This window comes from Theobroma cacao, chromosome 7 (genome assembly GCF_053813885.1).
Source record: "Theobroma cacao isolate CCN51 chromosome 7, ASM5381388v1, whole genome shotgun sequence".
Taxonomy (NCBI): Eukaryota; Viridiplantae; Streptophyta; class Magnoliopsida; order Malvales; family Malvaceae; genus Theobroma; species Theobroma cacao.
Genome location: NC_142645.1, coordinates 31,753,997 through 31,766,477, shown reverse-complemented (window position 1 = coordinate 31,766,477; position 12,481 = coordinate 31,753,997). Strand labels below are relative to the sequence as shown.

General features: G+C 38.9%; 1 pseudogene; it reads right to left on the bottom strand.

Moving 5' to 3' along the window:
• Window positions 1-392: 392 nt before the first annotated feature.
• On the bottom strand, window positions 393-7,440 carry LOC148761800 (uncharacterized; annotated as a pseudogene).
• Between the last annotated feature and the right edge of the window lie 5,041 nt (window positions 7,441-12,481).

The window sequence follows — 12,481 nt, the reverse complement described above, 5'->3', positions numbered from 1 at the left end:
ACAGAATGGAAATGATGACATTGTTGGGAGCAGAAAGGCTACTTTTCATTAGAAAAAAGGGAAGTTTCTACAATCAAGCATAATGACAAGGAACAGGGGAAAATCGATTAATACAAAAGAGATACAATTCTTTCTTAATGACTGTTTCGATAGATATTAACAGTAGTCTCAAAATTTTATCCCGAAACAGGCACATTTGTCAACTCCCTTGTCTTTTGTATGAACATCTCGGATCATGATCTTCACGCTTTCTATGTTAAGCTTTTATAGTACTTGGACCTCCTTCGTGTCTAGATCGCCCTTTCAGGTTTTCGCCTTAAACACATCTCCCAGATTCAAGCTGCCTTTTCAAGTTTTCAACTTGAATTTTTTTTTTCTTTTTTCTTTTTTTTTTATGCAAAATATTTCTTGACAGCATCGACATTCACTAGGTTGGAAAACTCCCTTCCGTCCATCTCCGCCAAAATTAGTGTTTCTCCTAAAAAAGCTTTCTTCACCACAAATGGTCCTTCCCAATTTGGTGTCCATTTCCCATGAGGATCCTGCTGGTTCGGGAGAATTCTTTTCAATACTAACTCTCCTTCTGGGAACTGTCGAGGATGTGCCTTCTTGCCATATGCCCTCATCATTCTCTTTTGATATAACTGCCCATGGCAAAGTGTCGTCAACCTTTTTTCTTCTATGAGATTCAATTGCTCATAATGAGCGTTAACCCATTTGACTTCTTCCAACTATACTTCTTTAAGAACCCGAAGGGAAGGGATTTCTACTTCAATTGGCAAAACTGCTTCCATCCCATACACCAAAAAGAACGGTGTAGCTCCCGTGGAAGTTCGGACTGTTGTGCGATAAGCATGCAAAACAAAAGGTAACTTCTCATGCCAATCTTTGTATACATCTGTCATCTTTTCAATTATCCTTTTGATGTTCTTGTTGGCTGCTTCTACCGCTGCATTCTTCTTTGGGCGATAAGGCATTGAATTGTGATGCTTGATCTTAAACTTGGCACAAACCTCTTTCATCATCGAATCATTGAGGTTACTAGCGTTATCTGTGATGATCCTTTCCGGGAGACCATAGCGGCATATTATTTCTTTTTGGATGAACTTACATACCACTTTCTAGGTCACATTGGCATAAGATGCTGCTTCTACCCACTTAGTGAAGTAGTCAATTGCCACCAGAATAAACCGATGCCCATTTGATGCCTTCGGGGTTATTAACCCAATCACATCCATGCCTCACATTGAGAATGGCCATGGTGATGTCAATACATGCAGTGAATAAGCTGGAGTGTGGATTCTGTCTGCGTATATCTGACACTTGTGACACTTTCGAGCGAAATCTATATAATCCGTTTCCAACGTGAGCCAATAATACCCTGTTCTCATGACCTGTCTTGCCAACATATGCCCACTTGCGTGTGCCCTACAAATTCCTTCGTGGACTTCCTCAACTATTCCCTAAGCTTCGACTGAATCCACACATCTCAAAAGCACTTGATCCCTACTTCTCTTGCGTAAGATGTCCCTATCCAAGAATAAATTAATTGCCAACCTTCTAATGGTTTTCTTATCATTTTTTGAGCTTTGATCCGGATACTGTTGAAACTTGATATAATGCACAATATCATGGTACCATGGTTTCCCGTCTACTTTTTCCTCTACACTAGAGCAGTGTGCGGGGCACTCTCGAAGATTAATCATGATAGGTTGAATCTTGACATTGGTACCAACTTTGAACATTGCCGCCAGCGTGGCTAATGCATCGGCCATTTGGTTCTCCTCTCGGGGCAAATGTGTGAAGCAAATCTTATCAAAATTTTCAATCAGCTTTGAAACATACTTGTGATACTGGACTAACTTCGAGTCACGTGTCTCTCATTCTCCTCGCAACTGATAAATGACCAAAGCAGAATCCCCATACACTTCCAAAATGTGAATTTTCCTCTCGATTGTAGCCTGAAGACCCATTACACAAGCTTCATATTCAGCCACATTATTGGTACTATATAAAATTGAGCTTGGCTATGATGGGATAATGATCTTCTTCTGGTGACACTAACACGACCCCTATGCCATGCCTCAAGGCATTTGAAGCTCCGTTGAAAAACATCTTCCAATTCTCTTTCTCCTCTAATTCCTTCTCATTTGTTTGGCAAATCGACATCAGGTCCTCATTTGGAAACTCAAACTCCATTGGTTCATAATCCCCTTCCACCCTTTTTGCCAGAAAATCAGAGATTGCACTTCCTTTGATAGCTTTTTGGGACACATATACAATATCATATTCAGACAACAACACTTGCCATCTTGCCACTCTACCTGATAAGGATGGTTTCTCGAAGATGTATTTGATAGGATCCAACTTCGCAATGAGCCAAGTGGTATGATATAGCATGTATTGCTTGAGTCGATGCGTTATCCATGCTAAAGCACAACACATCTTTTCCAACGAGGAATACTTGGACTCGTACTCAGTGAACTTTTTACTCAAGTAGTAAACTGCCCTTTCTTTCTTACTAGTTTCATCATGCTGTCCTAACATACATCCCATGGATCCTTCATTTACCGTTAAGTACAAGAGGAGGGGTCTTTCAGCCATAGGTGGTACCAACAATAGCAGACTCAACAAATATTCTTTAACCTTGTCAAAAGCAACTTGGCACTCCTCGTTCCATGCCCCAGGATTGTGTTTGCGAAAGAGCTTGAAGATCAGGTCACATTTGAGTGTGAGTTGTGATATGAACCGGGCTATATAATTTAATCTTCCCAAAAATCCTCTAACTTCTTTTTTCGTTTTGGGAGGAGGCAAATCATGGATTGCTTGAACCTTATCTGGGTCAACTTCTATTCCTCTTTCACTAACGATGAAACCCAGTAGCTTTCCTTAAGTGACTCCAAAAGTGCACTTTGCCGGATTTAATCTGAGCTTAAATTTTCGTAACCTCTTGAATAATCTTTCAAGATTGGTCACATGGTCCTCTGTTTTGTGAGCTTTTACAATCATATCATCCAGATACACCTCAACCTCTCTGTACATCATATCATGGAAGAGAGTCACCATAGCCCGCTGTTAAGTTACCCCGGCATTCTTCAAACCAAATGGCATTACCTTATAACAAAAGGTCCCCCACATAGTTATGAAGGTAGTTTTCTCTCTATCCTCTGGTGCCATCTTAATTTGGTTATACCCTGAAAAGCCATCCATAAAGGAAAACAAGGAATGACGGGCAGTATTGTCAACAAGGGTGTCAATGTGGGGAAGAGGAAAATTATCTTTTGGGCTAGCTCTATTCAAGTCTCGATAATCCACACACATTCTCACTTTCTCGTCTTTCTTAGGTACTGGGACAATATTTGCAACCCATACAGGGTACTTAGCTACTTCCAAGAATCCTACATCGAACTGCTTTTCACATCTTCTTTAATTTTTAACAGCATTTCAGGTTTCATTCTTCTCAACTTTTGCTTAATTGGTTTGCATTCGGGTTTCAAAGGCAGTTTATAGGCTACAATGTCTGTATTGAGTCCTGGCATATCTTGATAGGACCATGCAAACACATCTACATATTCATGGAGTAGCTTTATTAGTTTTTCTCTTTCAATTGGCACCAACGTCGTACCAATTCTAACTTCTTTCTTATTTTCTCCATTTCCCAAATTAATTATTTCAAGTGTCTCTTGATGTGGGACAATTTGTCTCCCCTCCTGTTCTACTAGTCTTAACAAGTCCAGAGTTAAATCATAATCCTCCATGTTTTCTGTATCGTCAAGTTCGCTGACACTTATACCTTTTTCAAAATTAACTTCAAAACCACTGTCATTATCATCTTCGCATTCATTATTTGGAATCCTGGAAGGTAAAGGGAATTAAAATATGTAAAGCTATTGTATAGATAAACAGTTAAAATAAAGAGATGAAATGACACGAATGGAAATGGTGAATCATGAGAAGAGATATGAGAAATGCACTACGCATGTCAATTTATTAGAATGATAAATGATAAAGAAAAGCCCGATACATAAAATTTCCAATGCTTTTGGGCATAAGCACGGATGTTTAGTTTGAATTACTTTGAAATTGAATCACAAGTGACTGGTAAACTCATGGTGGTTCAGTTGCTCAACTTCAAATTCGGTGGCCCGAGGTATGTAGTAGGAATCCCATCCACATTTTCTGACTGTTCTTCACTTTCCTCCGTTGCACATATTGATAAATCAGAAAAGGCTTCCCTTAAAGCTGACACTGATTCTTGGCTCCCAACGGTGAGTGATTCAGGAAAAATGCAACCTCCAGATCGAAATGTCTCATAGAGATGAGGATATGTCATTCCATGGATTTCCAACTCATGGCCCTTAAAGCGAGCCAACCTTTCTTTTTTTCTTTCAACTATCATTTTTTCTCTTTCCTTCGTAGTTGGCTTATACCCTAGGCCAAACCTTTCTTCATTTTTGGTAGCACGTATGGGCTTTCTAATGCCTTGTAGTTCTCTTCCCAGTCCTGCCCCCGCTAGGTATCCTTTCCCTACTATCTGACTAACAACCATCTTGGTGGTTTTGGAAAGCCTTGGAATAGGCGGTGTGGTTCTTTCTCCAACATATGTGGTGTTAACAAACTCGAAGGATCGAAAGGAACATTCAGGCACTTCTTCCGCCACTTTCACGTAAGGAGTATCCGCTGGCTTGCTTATGAGTAAGTCCTCTTCCTCGTTAACACAGACAATCTTCCCATCCACGATGAACTTGACCTTCTGATGAAGAGATGAAGGTATGGCCCCAGCCATATGGATCCAAGGTCTTCCCAACAAATAATTGTATGAAGGAGCGATATTCATAACCTGGAATTCAATGGTAAAGGTACATGATCCAATTTCTATCGGTATCTCAATGTCCCCTACTACTTCTCTCCTTATTCCGTCGAAGGCTCTCACGATCATCTGACTTTTTCGCATGTAGGACATGTTGATGGGTAAGCGGGCCAAGGTCCTTATGGGCTTCACATTTAAGGACGATCCGTTATCAAGCAGCACTTTTGCGACGGTACAACCATTACACTTGGTAGTGATATGCAAGGCTTTGTAGTTTCCTCTACCACCGAGGGGATTTCTTCATCGTTAAAGGATATTATGTTACCCACTGAAATATTCCCAATGATGTAGTCCAAATTTTCAACTGAAATGTTATGATCCACATATACTTGGTTCAAAATCCTCATCAAAGAATTTCTATGTGGTTTCGAGCTGGGGAGCAAAGATAATAGTGAAATACGAGCAGGCAACCTGTTCAATTGCTCGACCACATTGTACTCACTATGTTTAATGAACTTGAGGAACTCAGCGGCTTCTTTTTTCGTCACTGGTCCTTTTGAGCCATCTGTCGATTCCTGAGGTTGCACCTTTTCTTCTCTCAAACTTTTTTCTTTTTTCTTTCCCTTCTCCTTCTTGAGATTCTCCAATGCTTCTGGTGAATAGCAACATCCGTTGCGGGTAATCCCTTCAACACCAGTTATATTTGCAGCATCATCTTGAGATTCAACTATCTATTTTCCCGTTTTTGAAATTTGTACATTGCAATTGTAGTTCCATGGGATAGCTTTGTCATCTTTGTAGGGGAAAGGTTTAGGGACATCGATGGTCATTTTGGCATGGGTTCTGTCTTCCACAGACTCTCCTCTTGGTTCATAGAAAATGGTTAAAGGTTTTGTCTTCCTTGGGTGTGTGGACTCCTTGGATATCATGTTTACTGTTGGCTCTGAAGCTTCCACATAAAACTCAATCCTTGATTCGTCCATCATTCTTTGCACTTCCTTCCGGAAAGAACTACAATCCTGGATTAAATGCCCCACACATCCTTTGTGATACAAGCAATATGGTCTTTGGATATCTACTGAGTCATTCACATCAGAACATTCTGGCCAAACCTCGAGCATATTGGCTTTTACCAAGGCTTCAAATACTTTCTCCATAGGGGTTTCCACTTCCCGAATGTTCCTTTTAGCATACACTTCCCTTTCGATTGCATTTACCCCTACCCCAACATGGTTTGGCAGTGGGTTGTTGTTAACATTTTATTTCGATTTCTTTTCAAAGTTCAGGATTCCTACCTTGATCAACCCTTGCACCTTATGCTTGAATGCTGTGCAATTCTCAATCGAGTGACCTTCGATTCCATAATGATAATCACAGTGGGCGAAAGTGTCATACCATCTCGGGAATGGAGGTTTTAATGGCTCAATGTATAAAGGTGCCACCAGATGGTTTGCTACTAATTGAGTGAAGAGTTCAGCATATGGGATTAGGATTGGATCAAACTGCACTTTCTCTTGCTTGTTTCGCCATCCTCTTGATTCACTGGCAATATGGTTGATTGAAGGTGTTGTTTATTGGGTGGTTGAAGCCATAACAGGTGTGGAAGTATGTGGGTGAATATTTGTGGGGTAAGGTGTCTGTTGGATGGGAGTATATGGGTACAGGTTAGGAAAGGCATTTGGCATGGGTAGGTATAGGTATGGCCTTTGTGAAGTGTTGTTCACAGTTGGGTAATAGGGGTATGGTGGGTATGGCTGGTAAGGATTGTATATTCCTCCTTGGTGTTGTCTTGAAGTGATGGCTTGGGCTTCTCCCTCTTTCTTCTTAAAAGTTCCCCCTTTCTTCGTGTTTGTCATATCACCTCCTTCTATCTTCCCTTGCTTAATGGCAGTTTCTATCATTTCTCTTGAAATCACCATGTCAGCAAAGTTCTTTGTGGCACTACCAACCAATCGTTCATAGTAAAGGGCTCGTAAGGTGTTAACGAACATTACAGTGGTCTCTTTCTTAGTCAATGGTGGCTGAACTTGAGAGGCCACATTCCTCCATCTTTGAGCATATTCTTTGAAGCTTTTAGTGGGTTTCTTCTCTATGTTTTGTAGAGAAAGGCAATCTAGAGCCATATCTGTAACATGCTTATACTGAACTACAAATGCCAGGGCAAGGTCCTTCCATGTGTGAATTCGATTGCAGTCTAATTGGACGTACCACTTTGCTGCAGCACCAGTAAGGCTATCTTAGAAGCAATGTATCAAGAGTTTGTCATCATGAGCATATGCAGCCATCCTTCTACAATACATGGTGATGTGTATGACCGGGCACTTGGTTCCATCATACTTATCAAAGTCTGGAACTTTGAATTTTGGGGGTATAATCACATTTGGAACAAGACAGAGTTCAATTACGTCCATAGAACAATACATTCCCATTCCTTCTATCATGCGTAGTCTCTCCTCAAAAAGGTCAAATTTTTGATGGGTATCAGGATTGTCCTTCGATTCAACGGATCCACATTTGAGCTTCTCTTGTTCCCTTGGATTGTCCAGATCAGGTACAAAGATGGGATCTGAAGGACTTACCCCTCCAATTGGCCTTTGTTGGGCATAAGTCGACAGTGGCCCTATTGGCATCCCAAAAAATGGATATTGACCCATTGATGGCATGGGAATAGATGCATTCCTTGTAGGTGGTGGTGTAAATCTTGGTGGATACACAAGGTCTGTATTGGCTTCTGTTTGTTGAATGTCTTCTGGTGCACCAAAACTCCCTACCGCTCTCTTCCCTTTATCTGTAGATATCAACTCCAAAATTTTTTATAACTAACCCATGATTTCTTCTTGCTTCTTCTCAATCTTGTCCATCCTTTCCGAATGCTCGTCCCCCATGATCTTAGAACGGGCTCTTGTATTGTATCTGTAGAGAGTTTGTTTCTCTGGAATTTTGTTTTATTAGTTCAAGGGATAAGTTAGAATTTTATGTTGAATGCATTATTATTTAGTACTTTCATTTAAATCATGCAATTATGATGCAAATGAAATGTATTGAAAAGAAAAAAATAGGAAAAATATTGGCCATCCAACATTTACCATAAGAAAATCCGCATCCATAAAACTTAAATATCCGATTACATCATTGTCTAAAACCATTACATAACTATCAAAAGGAAAACCAACTTTGTCATATTGGTCCCTAACTATCCTGAGATGATCGATCAACCGCTCACTCAATTCATCTCTCGGAAGAATCTCTCGTTTAAGTTCTTCGGTTTTGTCTGCCATCACTCGAGTTCTAAATGCCACTTCTCTTATCTGTCTCAGTATTTATCGCATTTCAACTTCTTTCCTTTGAAGGCTTTATGTGCACGAATCATTTCTTTCCCTTATTTGGAAATACTCTCGACTTACTGCTTCATATTGTGCCTTTCAGCCTTCCATGGCAGTCTCTAACAAGCCGCAGTCACTTCTCAACTCTTGGATAGTTTTTTCTTGTCTTCGTACCTTGTGCTGCAAAGCATTATTAGCATTTTGGAGTTCTTGCATTCTGGCTATCAGAGAAGAATTTGTCACATTCACTTCCTCAAACTTGTTTTGCCACTCATCCCACTCCTCCAAAGCCATCTATACCTTTCTTGCCGTCTCTTTCTTCATTTCTTCTAGCTCATCCTCATGTCTCTGCTTCATATTTATCATCTCCTTTTCAAGTTTCTTTCTTGTCAGCTCGCCCTCTAATAGAACATTTTAAGGTTCTAGGTTTATGGGATATTTTGATGGGTTTTTCGAGGGGCATATGACATCTTTCACCCTTTGGTCGTGCCAAGTATGATATCCTGTGGTGACTTCATCGGTAACCCTTCCCTGATCTACTCGGCAAGTTTTCTTCCAGTCTTGTGTAATTTCTTCAATTTTTTTTAGCATTTTTGGCTCTCCATATTTAAACTCTAACTGGTTAAGTTGGTGAGTCATGGGCACGAATTGCTCAGATCTGAACTGTCTTCGTACCATTATCAGTGCATAGCTAATGGCTCCCCATGGTCCCTTCAGCGATACCCACGGCTTGTCCCCACATTTATACATTACTTGCATTCGTGGCATCCATGGAGCTCTCCAAGTCACTTCAACGCTCATTAACCTCCGGAGCATTGCAACCCAGTCTTCTTTCTTCTTGCAGTTGGGCCATTCACTTTCATAGAACTCAAAGATAGGACAACTCACAGACAGATAAAGCTTTCAAAATTTGCTCTCTTTGCATTCGAAGTGGCTTTTGATCCATATGGTTAAGAGTTGAGCGCATCCGATGAATCGTCCCTCGCCTTTGCACCGACAAAAATTCAAGGATCTGAAGGTTTCAGCTAAGATGGATAGGGCCGGGTTGACGCTCCTTGTCACCTGATCGAATAAGTCTATGACTGACACCTCCACATGGCCTAGAACCTTTGGGAATACCACTAAGGCATAGATTGCCATTGTGAAAGTTAGGAGACCTTGTTCATCCTCCATGTGTTTTTTAATATATCCGTTCAAGAAACTCCACGGAAGGCATTATGTGTCTCATTTCTTCTTCAAATGCTGATCCACTTCTACTGTAATCATTCCTAACAACTTGGCCAACTTTCGTCGGTGTCCCATCTTCTGGGCCCTCCAATAGATCTTATCAGGCTGCATGTGATCTATTTGGAGCAGAGAGGAATACTCTTCTATGGTAGGGGTCATGTCCACCTTGTTAAAGACAAAGCAACGATAAGAGGGATCCCAAAACTGGAAAATGGCTCTGAGCATCTGGTCATCAACAAGTACATATAAGAGCCATGCAATGTGTCCATACTTGTTCTGAAAGTTATCTCGGTGAGCACGTTTCCACTGTTCCCAAATCCCTATCATCTCTGTGAAGTCGTTCTGTTGAAGGTCCAAGTGAACTCTCTCGGGTAAAGTTGGGACATGTCCTTGGGTCAAACAGTCTCATTTTTCTTGTTGGATCTGCCCCATCTATAACTTTATCTCATAGTCATTTCTGTATATGTTGAGCGGACCTGCCGATGACGATGCCATGGATGTAACCGGGATCTATTAGGTTGGATGTTGTGTAGCCAATATTTCTCCTATATGCAATTACGATGCATGCAAATGAACATGTAACATGCGCATGACAAGCAAAATAAACTTAAGTTAGCATGGTAAAAAGAAAGAATGGAGTGTTAAAAATAATGAGAGAATAATAAGCAATATCATGGGTATTATTGTCTACTCCACGATACTTTATTATCTCGTGGCATAATTTAAAATAGAGGGAGTGGAAGAAATTCCTTCATGTGTACTCATTTATAAGGTGTACTCTCACGGGTACGACCCTACCTAGGATTAAGCTGCTCTCGGTATTCTATATGCTGGGTTGGGATTATAGACAGAGCTAAGGTTCCCAAATCGTTCCTCACTGTCATCCACGCGGACTAGTAAGGCACCCCGGTCCTCACCCATTACAGGCTTCAAACGGATCAGGTTCGATTTGAGTGGGAGTCTTCACTAGCCCGTGCGGAGGTTATCACCTCACGAGAGCGTAGCTACTAAACTCCCTCCTAAAAAGGACATAACCCGGGTGGAGGGTTTATGCATGAATGCAAAATGTGCTGTGTGTGTGAAGGAAAACGTCGAGTTCGGAATAACATTCTCACATCCCTCTATCCTAAATCCCCACAATTATTAAAAGCAATAGAATAACAAATGCAAAATAAACAAATGCACTAAACAAAATATGCAGAACAAATCATCAGCATTAAGGAAACATTGAATTATTTAAAGCCTTGGATAATCCTATTATTATTTAATGGTTCGACTCTCGGCAAATCCCCAGTGGAGTCGCCATCTGTCGTAACGTGCGGGTTTGAGAACCTGACCGCCAGACGTGATGTGACAATTCTAAAAAACTAGGCTAACTAGGTTAAAATTAGGAGTCCCCACCAATCTTTTTTACTAGGTGCGATTGGCTACCTATTGACTCGATCCTAATCGATGAAACCTTAAATTAATTTTAGGCCCACCGAAAAGAACTTTAAACTGGTCTACGTTTCTCTAGATCTAAGTTCGGGAGTACGGTTACGCTCGATGAAGGATTAGCACCCCCGGGACGCCCGTTCCATGAACGGTACCATTCTTAGATTATCCTATTAGGCTTTAATTTTTAAATTAGCTATATTTCCTTAGTTATTATTCACTTATTTTTATCTCCTATTCAACTTAAAATGGAATGCAAATGTGAGGCAAGATGAGATGTATGGCGTGAGATAAAAAATGCTGGACGAATGACTTTTTATCGAGGATATTTTCTCGAATCCGCCCATCATACTGGTGGGACTCGGGGTATTCTCTCACCTAGGGAATTATCCGAAAAATTCACCTTCGCAAATTCGACGAATAATTCCCATCATCGGAGTTATCCTACGTTTTTCTTTAAAAATAATGTTTTCGTGAATAATGAACCTAATATGAGCAAAAGCCTATTATTAAAGATGTTTCTTGAGCCCTCCCATCATACTGGTGGGACTCGAGGATATTTTTTCACTTAGGGAACTTTTCGAGAAATACTCGCCTTCGCAAGATCCTCGGAAGATCCCATCATCGAGGCTTAAACTCGAGAATAGAAATATTTATATGCAATGGTATGCATGATGCAACATATATATGTTAGGCTAATACAATCATCTATTTTATTATTATCATTTTTGTTTGTCATTTTCTTATTGTTTAATGATTATTTTTATTTTCTTTTATTTTTTATTACGTTTTCTATTTTATGTCTAATTATTATTTTTTAGACCTTACATTTTTTTAATTCTAAATTTCACCTATATTCTCCTTTTATAATTAGATAAATTATTTATGATTCCATGTTATTTTTAGTGAACAAAAATTTTATTATTTTTTACTATTTTATTATTTTTATATTATTTATTTTATATTTTTTTATATTTTGATTATTATATTAATTTTTTTTTTTTGTTGTAAGCAATCTTTTATTCAAATCTAATGCCTAAAATTTTTACATCTATGTTTATATTGAATTCTATTTTGTTCTTTCCACTTTTTATCTTATTTTTTTTCTTATTTAACATTTTTATTAATCTATAGTTTGTACCATTAAATATTTAATGTTTAATTTCTAAACTACTTGTTTATTTGGAATTTCCTCCTTGATAGTTTATACTATTTGTCTATTTATTAGTATTTTTTTTGTTTATATTATTTTTTGAAGATTTTGTATTGTCAAAATTTTTATTTATAACAAAAAATAAAATTCAAGCTCTCAAAATCGAGACTCTCCCATCATACTGGTGGAGCCTTAAATCGGATCCCGTACCTAGGAAAATTGGGCCCAGGATTGCGACTTCTCACGTCCTGACCAACCATCTCATCATCGGCTTATTATACTTATAGTTAATGTCATTATATTTTTATTTTATTATTTATTATTATTTATTTTTATTTTATTATTTTTTTTGTTTTATGTATATATATATATATTAAGAATTATTTATATTCGTAGTAAATATTCTCCTAAGCTTATGTTCTTCGTATAACTATACTTTTTCTAAAATGTTTTTACTTTTATCATTTTTATATATATTTTGTTATCCTTATTTTTACATTATTCTATTTTTTAATAATTTTCTGACCCTAAGAA